Consider the following 11,218-nt stretch of genomic DNA (forward strand, 5'->3'; position numbering starts at 1 on the left):
TTCCATTATATTGATATCCAAATCTTGTTTGGAGATAAGATCGAGCGTGTGACCTGAAACGTGTGTGGGACCGCACACCAGTTGCTGTAGACCTAATCCTTCCAAGTGGTCAATGCAGGCGTCTGTGACGGAGTCCTGTGAGGAGTTGGCCCAAAGGTTAAAGTCCCCGAGAAGCAGCAGATGTTTGATGTTTAAGGTATAGGTGGAGATGAATTCTGTCAATGATGTGATGAGCTGCGTTTTTGGTCCAGGTGGTCTGTAGCAGAGTACTATGTGAACGGTGTCCTGGGGATTTGCTTGCAGTTGCAGAGTCAGGGTTTCCATGCATGGTAGTGAGGTCTGTAGATCTGGTTTGGTGACCGAGAGGTGAGCCTTGTAGATTACCGCTAGGCCTCCTCCTCTTTGCCCCACTCTGTTTTCTGTTAGAATGCCATAATTCTCTGGCACCAGTTCTCCTAGAATGGTGTTACAATCCGATGTTATGAGCAATGGGGGGAACTAATGCGCAAACCACACTAATAAACGAGAATAGCTAGTAAAAGGTAATAAATCCACCAATAAAGTGAATAACCAAATAAAATTAAAGATATAATGTAAAGACTAGGTAGCAGCCACAACTAAATAATGTTCACACATTAGAATCATATGAGTAGTGGGGGGTGTTGGGGCACTTACCAGTATAAAAAATACTAACAATAAAGTGCAATGTGCTAACTACTAATGTACCCAATAATTAGTATACAATACTATCACAGTGATAACATTAATATATATAACTTATGTGCAATACTAGCAGGTGCATATAAATAAGGTGCCAATTAAGTGCAAACAGTATTAAAAATCATTGAAACAAAAGTCCAAACATATTTCAAGTGAAGAAAATCTTTATGCAAATTGTGAATATTCAGTGTCCAGAATATATATCCTGGGAATCCAAGACATGCAAAACCAAAATCGTATGATATCCACAAGATAAAACATGCAGTGCTCCAAAAGAAATCCAAAAAACGTGCTCCACACCAAGTGACCAGTAGTACCAGCCTCTCACCTCTATGAGGCTTATAATAAGCCTTATGAATTTCCACTGGCCGCAGCTTCACTTTCCCAATAGATCTGCAGATCACTTTGGCGTGATATTTTTGACTGTTGATCGTCAATCGGTTAGTATTATTATGAAATGTGTTTAACATGTTTCATATTAATCTAATATGATAATTGTTTGCCTATTTGTCCTTTCATGTACTGTCCCCATCTAGTGTACTTTACTGGCTAAAGAAGTCTCTACCTAACCAAATAAATTGAGATTGACAGAATTTTAGGGAATTAAACAACATCATCTTTTACCCATACCAGACTGGTGCCAAATCCTTATCAAATATAAGGATGACTATGGTACACATTGATTCTTACAACATGTGTTGCAACATTGTAATTTAACATATTATGGGCCAGATCCACAGACGAAGTACGCCGGCGTATCTACTGATACGCCGGTGTACTTTCAAATTTCCCGGGTCGTATCATTGTTTTGAATCCTCAAAACAAGATACAAAAGCTTCTGGGTTAGATCCGACAGGTGTACGTCTTCGTACGCCTTCGGATCTAAGATGCAATACTTCGGCGTCCACTGGGTGGCGTTTTCCGTGTTGGGTATGCAAATTAGCGATTTACGACGATCCACAAACGTACGCGCGGCCGTCGCATTTTCGAACGTCGTCTGTAGTCGGCTTTTTCCGGCGTATAGTTAAAGCTGGTATTTTGCGGCGTATACATAGAATTGCCATGTTAGGTATGGCCGTCGTTCCCGCGTCGAAATTAAGTTAAAAAATGACGTCCTAGCGACGTCATTTAGCGCAATGCACGGTGGGAAATTTCGTAACGACGCATGTGCAGTTCATTCGGCGCGGGGACGTGCTTCATTTAAATGAAACCCGCCCCCAACCCACCCAATTTCAAATCCGCCGCCAGAAATACACTGCGCCGCCGTAACTTAAGGCGCAAACTCGCTGAGGATTAGAATATACACCAGGTAAGGTGCGGCGGCGTAGTGTATCTCTGATATGCTACGCCGATGCAATTGTATGTGGATCTGGCCCTATATGTCCATATCTATATAGATGCATGTATTTGTCAGTTTGTCGTGTTTCTGTTTTAAATCTGTGACTGTTTTTTTTTTAGTTGTAGAATTAACTGGGACAACATTGGGTGCTTTCTGACAGACGATCTCACCCTTTGAAACAATGGGGCTGTTTGCTCTGGCTTTTCTTTAACATTTGGATGTCAAAACACAAATTTGAAAATTGTAAGCCAAATTGGCACCATTGTTCAGATTACTTTGTGTCAACATCAGGTTTGTCTCTTGACCTCCATGCTCCCCAGGTATGACAACTACTTGGCTGAGTTTCATTAATTATGAAAAAAATCCCAGCCATGACAACACACTGATCTGTTGTGTTATTTCAAATATTTTTTCTTGGCTAAAAATGTATTCAAAATAATTGTCAGTTAAAATATTTTATAAAATATATATTGTATTAGAGGGAATTTAATTCAATCTATTTAGCTGACTAACTTAATCATTCAGGCATTCCCTGACACAGCAACAATATACATATACAGGCTGGCCGAGCTGTAGCCATCTGAGCTACAATCTTTGTCAGGGTTCTTCAGGTTCTTCCTAAACCTGGTGGTTGATTACCCCTACTGTTGCAAATAATTGAGTGGAAGAGTCAACCTCTGGCGTTGTAATTATTTATCCAACCCAGTTAACACCTAGGAGGCATGGCTGAGGAGAGGATAATATTTGGGAGGATCTGGTCAGAAGCTCTCTCTTCCCTGGGGCTTTCCCTAGAAGAAGACTTGTGTGAATTATCCCTGCATTTTATTTGAGAACTGCAATAAACAGTAAAAAGACGACTAGACAGAAGCCTGAGTTTGTCAATGAACTATGGGACTGGAAACAAGGGTAGTACATATAAATACACATTGGTAAAAGTAAAGCAGCCTTACAGAACAAAACAAAACAGTCCCCACTTCTGGTAAGAAAATGAAACATTTGACCCACTGCCTAAGTTGTCCTTTAATAGGGTTGCATCAGCGCCTGCCTCAGGTGTCCCAAATAAAAATATTAAAAGCCAGCAGCTACAAATACAGCAGCTGCTGACTTTTAATAAATGGACACTTAGCTGTCCAGGGCACCCGCAATGTCGGCAGCCGAAGCCGTCCTGCCACTCGTGGACCGGCTGCTGCTGCCACCGCCATACTTCTGAGGGCATTACCCATTACACAGCAAGTGTACAGAGTAGGTGCCGGAAGTGGCGTGGATCACCGAGGTGATCTATGCTAGGAAGTGGGAGCAAATACCTGTATTAGACAGGTATCTGCTCCCCCTCCCCCTGTAAAGGTGCCAAAGGTGATACCGGAGGGGGGGGGTCCAAAAAGTGGAAGTATTATTCATGGGTGGAACTCCACTTTAACAGAGTCTCAGTCATAAGCAGTCCACCACTTTGACTCTTTCTACACACTCCACTTCACAGACACCTGTTTGATGGCTTTATACTCCTCTTTAGGCCTCTCCTGAAGGCGGGTTAACCCCTTCAGGACCAAAGTACATGTAATCAGGGTTTGGAGGCTTTTTCCCACCCAAAGTCTCTCCAAACCTCAGAACTCTGATTCCAAAATGAGAACTTTCCAACCCAGAGAGCACTGTGGGTCAGTCCTCTATTCTCCAAATGGACTACGCCAGAACCCCTCACTCTACCACCAACCGACCCTACCAAAACTGTAAAAATAGGGAAATGTATTTCCTATCTATCTATCTATCTATCTATCTATCTATCTATCTATCTATCTATCTATCTATCTATCTATCTATCTATCTATCTATCTATCTTTCTATCCATCATCCATCTATATTTATATAAACACATGCACACACACACATGGTATATATATATTTTTTTTATATTTATTTATACTTACAGATTTATTGTGCTTAACAAAGGCACTATTTTGTAATACAGAGAAAAGCTTGGCTGGGTTTGTTTGTGCGCCTCAGGCCCCTCTCCAAATGTAAATGGCAAAGTAAACAGCCTTTATGTCAATGGAATAGACAGGTAAGCAGAAGCATGCAAATTTAATGATGTCCAGAAACTACAATAATCAAACACTGGAGCAACTGACAACAGAAAACAATTACATTCTAGCAAATAAAAGTGAGTTCTTTCCTTGCAGATGCTAATAAAACTTACTAAGTCACAAAGTTGAATCATTAGACAGTCAAGTGTTAAAAGTCACACAAAGTTTTCAGTTTCAAATCGAAGTTAATTTGTTTCTGCATTGTATGAGCATAAGGGACAGAACATATTCACCACTCTCTCTGAATACATATGTTCCATTAAATGCCAGGGGGAAAATGTATTCAATCTGCCACAATGTTGTTAGAAGTTGTAAAAAAAAGGAAAGAACATAAACCTCTGCTGTGTTAGCTAGATCTATAAACATAAAGCTAAAAGTTATATGCCGAAGGAGAAACAACTACAAGTCTGGTAAAACTCAGAACAAATATTTGCTAGATTTGCAAAAGAAAAAATCTGGGAAACCAACATGACAGGTTAGAACAAACAAAGAAGAAAAATAACATAAAAAGAGGTAAGGAATGGACAGTACACGAAAAATCGTAAGTGTGGTTACAGAAATAAACCAAACCATGTAACTACTAGAATCCAGTCTAAAGCATAGTTTCCTTCTCTGGCCTATGAAATAACCTAGCTATAAAACATAGATCACTGACTGCAGGGGCCTGCAATGCCACACAATCTATTGGCAAAGGACTGCATGCAACCCCCAGGCCACAGATAGGGCACAGGTTAAAGTCTCATCTGAATTTTTTGCCATCTGTGTCTCTATTGCTTTGTTGGAATAGGAAGTGATGGGATGGGACACAGAAAAAAACAAAACACATTTTAGCAGAGTTTTCCTTAAGGATGGGTTCTCATATATAAGAATTGAGTTCTGAAATTCACCACATGCTATATGACTCTATGCCCCTATATCAACGGAAATGGATTCTTTGGGATACTGCTTCTCTGGTTTAGAATATTTTGCCCCTTCTTTTTAACATATGTATAATTGCTTTTTCTTCCTTTCAAAACAATTCTCTGGGTTAGCCTGATCCAAACCCTATGCATTTTTCGCCTGACTTAACACAATACCCCTTTTTTTTCCTGCACTACACTAATGTTACCTATATACACTCCTGTACCATCATTGTAATTTTGTTGTACTTTGACCTTTTCTACAATAAAAATCGTTTGTAAACAAAAAAAAGAATTGAGTTCTGAAATTCACCACATGCTATATGACTCTATGCCCCTATATCAACGGAAATGGATTCTTTGGGATACTGCTTCTCTGGTTTAGAATATTTTGCCCCTTCTTTTTGACATATGTATAATTGCTTTTTCTTCCTTTCAAAACAATTCTCTGGGTTAGCCTGATCCAAACCCTATGCATTTTTCGCCTGACTTAACACAATACCCCTTTTTTTCCTGCACTACACTAATGTTACCTATATACACTCCTGTACCATCATTGTAATTTTGTTGTACTTTGACCCTTTCTACAATAAAAATCGTTTGTAAACAAAAAAAAGAATTGAGTTCTGAACTAAATACAAATCACATGACATGTGAACCAGCAGCCTTCTCTATGGAACCGGTTCACATATCTGCGGGGCGGCCGTGGTGCATTTTTTAAAAGAGTCCTGTTTGGTTCAGGTGTGATTTCAAGCAAAAATTTGCCCCCGAATTGCACCTGAATCAGAAAACAAAGTCGCTCCGGACACGTTTTAAAAATCATGCTAAAACTGCGGCTAGACATATGTGAACCGAGCCTGAACATTTGTGTTTTTCTGTTTCAGTGAAGCTTCTATCCGCCATCTTTACTATGGGCATCAAAGGGACAGGAAGTGAGGAAAAAATCTCTGTAACCAAATCATGGACAAATAAAATTGTGAAATTCTCTTTGCCACTCTATCCAAACACAAAAATGAATAATAATAATAATAATAATAATAATAATAATAATAATAAAAAATAATAAACACTGTGCTGAAAAGCCTCAAATTCTCTCCCAACTACTAATTGATCATTTACCAGCTACTAGTAAAGATAAACACACCCAGTGTTTTCCAAACTGACCAAACGAATACCAGCACTACCTTATTAAATTAATGCATCATACACTTATGCCCCGTACACACGGTCTGACTTTTGACCGGCCAGAATCATATCGGAATTTCCGACAGAATTCCATTGGAGTAAAAGACAACATGTTCTCTATCTAAACTCTGACGGAATTCCTCAGAATTTCCAATGAAAAAAGTCAGATGGGGCATACACACGGTCGGAATTTCCAATGGAAAAAGTCTGTGGTGTGTACGGGGCATAAGGCTTTGTTCACACTTGCTCAAAATACTGATGCTTAAAGCGGGGGTTCACCCTTAGAGGGCACTTTTCCCCCTTCGCTTCCTGCTCGTTATTACTAGGGGAATCGGCAATTTATTTTAAAATAGGTGCAGTACTTACCCGTTTACGAGACGCATCCTCTCCGTCGCTTCCGGGTATGGGCTTCGGGAATGGGCGGTCCTTCTTGATTGACAGGTTTCCGAGAGGCTTCCGACGGTCGCATCCATCGCGTCACGATTTTCCGAAAGAAGCCGAACGTCGGTGCGCAGGCGCAGTATAGAGCCGCACCGACGTTCGGCTTCTTTCGGCTACGAGTGACGCGATGGATGCGACCGTCGGAAGCCTCTCGGAAGAATGTCAATCAAGAAGGAACGCCCGCTCCCGAAGACCCATACCCGGAAGCGACGGAAGAAGATGCAGCTCGAAAACGGGTAAGTACTGCACCTATTTTAATATAAATAGCCGATTCCCCTAGACCGAACGAGCAGGAAGCTAAGGGGAGATTTTTTTTTTTTTTTTAAATGGGTGAACTCCCGCTTTAACAACCACGCCCATAATATTATTGCAAATTGTTCGCTGAGTTTGCATTGTGTTTAACGCTTGTTAAAGGCGCATTAAAGACACCCTATGCCAGGGGTGCCCAACCTTTTGAAGAGCGAGGGCCACTTAAGCAACTTGGTAACCAGTCACGGGCCACAATGAGCGGTGCGGACGGACGACAGGTCACGGCTACTCTATAGGCCCTCCGATCCGCCCAGATGGAAGGGGGCAAATGTTTTTCGGATTGGAGGTAGACGGGCGTAAACGGACATCCGTCGCTCTGTAGAGGTGAATTGAGGGTCCCATTCGGTCGGGCTGATCGTGTGAAAAGGGCCTAAGACTGCTTTCACACTGATGTGCCGCGTGTCTATCCTGCAAGCTAGCTGAACTTTGCCATAGACTCTGCCTGTGGCAAAAGCCGGCACTGTAGAGGAAGCATCGGCTTATGGGGCTCTGCTCTGTAGCCACTTTCTTCCTCTACCACCAGCTTCATATCACAACACTGATGCTGCGGTATGGCGGGTCAGCAACCAGCAATCTTTGCATGCCAACCCGCCATTCCAGAGCAGGAGGTCGCGGGCCACATCAGAGGGCTTCGCGGGCCACATGTGGCCCCCGGGCCACTGGTTGGCCACTCCTGCCCTATGCACTTTTGAAATGAGTATGACAAGCATTAAAAACACACCCCAGTTGCCTAGTTTTTTTTCTTGGCTGCTGTAAACAGGACCTAACTCTCTGCAAAAGAGCCGCAAACACATCACAAAGTCGCCGCAAACACATCCCAGTGCATTTATGGTGCATTACCGTAAACTTAAATAAAAGGAGGTGAGATGCTTCAACCCCTTCCAAACTCTACATGAAGATTCATTTTTGAAGCACAGCAATACGCTTTATGTTTTGTTAATGTGAACAGCTCCGTGTGCCATAGTATTATTTGCAGACTGCTTTACTAGGAGTCTGAGAAGAGTTAACAATGTTCCCCAAACTGCTGTTTTTAATGCTAATGTGAACATAGCCTTCTGTATAATATACCCATAACATATAAGTGATAAAGTCAAACAAATAATGAAATCAATATAGTGTAAAACTCATACAGATAAAAGTGACAATAGTGAAGTCTGTAATAAACAAAATTGTCCTTTAAATATGCTGTTCCTTCAACTCCCAAAATATTACACCACAGTGCTCTGTTTTCTCTTGGAGAATAAATAAGGTCCCAACAGATTGGGGCTGATTTACTAAAAGCAATGCGCTGTGCCGGTTCATGGCTTAATTGGCACGCCGGATGAATCCTTAATTAGGCGCATGAACCGGCGCAGCCGCCTGCGCAATGCAATTAATATGTAAAGCCGCTAAACTCCCTTTAGAAGTCTATGGGAGAAATCAAAAGTGTTCATTTTTAAGGTTAATATGCAAATTTTTGTCCTAAATAGTGTTTGGGGACCTGAGTCCTGCCCCAGGGGACATGTATCATGCATTTTTGATTTTTTTCGGGAGCAGTGAATTTAATAATGCTTAAAGTGCAACAATAAGAGTCAAATATTCCTTTTAATTTCGTACCTGGGGGGTGTATAATATGCATGTAAATGAGCGCGTGTTTCCCGTGGTTAGAACTGTCTCTGCACAAAATGACATCCTGATAGAAAAAAAGTCATTCAAAATCACTTGCGGCTATAATGAATTGTCGGATCCCGGCAATTCAGAGCAAATTCATTCATAAAAAAAAAGCATGGGGTCCCCCAAAATTCCATTACCAGACCTGAAGGGTCTGGTATGGATATTAAGGGGAACCCCGCCCTCAAATAAAAACAATTACGTGGAGTTCCCCCCAAATATCCATACCAGGCCCTTCAGGTCTGGTATATATTTTAAGGGGAACTCCAACCCAAATTAAAAAAAAAATTGAATGGAGTTCCCCCAAAAATCCACACCAGACCCCTTATCCAAGCACGTAACCTGGCTGGCCGCAGAAAAGAGGGGGGGACGAGAGAGCGCCCCCCCTCTCCTGAACCGTACCAGGCCACATGCCCTCAACATGGGAAAAAACGATGTTACACTGAGTAAATAGATACCTAACATGTCACACTTTAATTTTGCACACACTCATGGAATGGCGCCAAACTTCAGGACTTACAATCTCCATAGGCGACGCTTGTTTTTTTTTTTACAGGTTACCAGTTTAGAGTTAAAGAGGAGGTCTAGTGCTAGAATTATTGCTCTTGCTCTAATGCACGCGTCAATACCTCACATGTGTGGTTTGAACGGCGTTTACATATGTGGGCGGGACTTACATGCACGCTCGCTTCTGAGTGAAAGCTACTAGGGACAGGGGCATTTTATTTATTTATTATTTATTTTTTATTTATTTTTTCAGATTTTTTTTTTTAGTTTTGCACTTTTTTTTATCACTTTTATTCCTATTACAAGGAATGTAAACATCCCTTGTAATAGTTATAGTGTGTGACAGGTCCTCTTTATGGAGAGAGGTGGGGTCAATAAAACCCAACATCTGTCCTCCAGGCTGGAAAGCATGAGATCGGAAAAAAACACTGATCTCATGCTTTCAGCCGCAATCATGTTCATTCAGCACAGTGGTGTAGTGGATAGCACTTTCACCTAGCAGCAAAAAGGGTCACTGGTTTGAATTCCGCCCGTGACACCATCTGCCTGGAGTTTGCATGTTCTCCCTGTTCCTGCGTGGGTTTCCTCCCACAATCTAAAAACATGCTCTAAATCAGATCCTGTCTAAATAAGCCCTAATATGCAGTAGTATATTTAGGTTTTGTGCTGCCCTAGGCCTGACTAAACTTTTGCACCTCCTAATGAAAAAATGACCCACCCCTTCTTGTCAAGGCCACACCCTGTTTTTATATGACCCGCCCTCAAATCTGTATCAACTGGATAAACAATTACCAAGGGCAAAAATCTCTGACAGAGAAGAAAAGATAAAAGAATACTTAAAGGCCTCAGGGATGCCGAGTATAACAACAGAGAATGCAGAGAAAATAGATGGCCCGATCACAACAGAAGAGTTCCTAGGAGCCCTTAGATCATTAAAATTGGGAAAGGCACCAGGCCCCGATGGGTATACATTACGGTATTATAAAACCTTTGCTGAAAAGCTTGCGCCGAATTTCATTGCGGCTTTTAACTCAATTTGCGACGGACAGAGGATGCTGGTGGAAACTTTAATGGCAGAAATAGTAGTAATCCCCAAGGAGGGGAAGGATCCCGCCCAATGTGCGAGCTATCGCCCAATATCCTTGCTAAATGTGGATCTGAAAATCCTGGCAAGGATATTGGCCGATAGAATACTGACGTATATACCCACCCTGATACATGTGGATCAGGTAGGGTTCACGCCGGGCAGAGAAGGGAGAGAAAACACCCAAAGAGTCTTAAGCACAATATATTTAGCCCAACAACTTAATAAACCATTAACACTCATTTCGGCAGATGCGGAAAAAGGCTTTGACAGGGTGGATTGGGGATTTCAAAAAGCCATACTGCAACACATAGGACTAGGGAGGGGTTTACAGAACTGGATTTCAAGTCTTTACTCTTGCCCTACTGCAAGGGTGAAAGTAAACGGGATAAAATCAGACACTTTCCCTATCCAGAATGGAACCCGACAGGGTTGCCCTCTCTCCCCTATTATATTTATCCTTTCTTTGGAACCATTTTTGAGAGTAATTAGAGCAAACACAGACATAAAGGGATTACGAGGGAAAGGAGAAGAATACAAGGTGGCAGCATATGCCGACGATCTACTGTTTACAATAACCACCCCAACAACATCTTTACCATGCTTACTAGCAGAAATAAAAAGATATGGGGAAATATCTAATTTTAAAATTAATTATAACAAGTCGGAGGCGATGGGAGTGGAGGTAGATAGCCGGATGAAACAGCAACTAGTAACTAACTTCCCTTTCAGATGGACAGACTCCCATGTAAACTACTTAGGAACTAAGATACCAAAGAAGCTAAGTAGGGTGTTTGAACTAAATTTTGCCCCTCTGATAAAACAAATAAAACTCGATCTGCAAAAGTGGGACAAAGAAATGTTTTCTTGGTTCGGCAGAATAAACATAGTAAAAATGAACGTGATGCCAAGAATACTCTATCTGTTTCAGACTTTACCAATAAAAATACCGCCGGGATTTCTGAGAGAAATTAGAACCAGATTTATGAAGTTTATATGGGCAGAC

The sequence above is a fragment of the Rana temporaria genome, chromosome 2 (assembly GCF_905171775.1).
Source record: "Rana temporaria chromosome 2, aRanTem1.1, whole genome shotgun sequence".
In the NCBI taxonomy this organism is placed as follows: domain Eukaryota; kingdom Metazoa; phylum Chordata; class Amphibia; order Anura; family Ranidae; genus Rana; species Rana temporaria.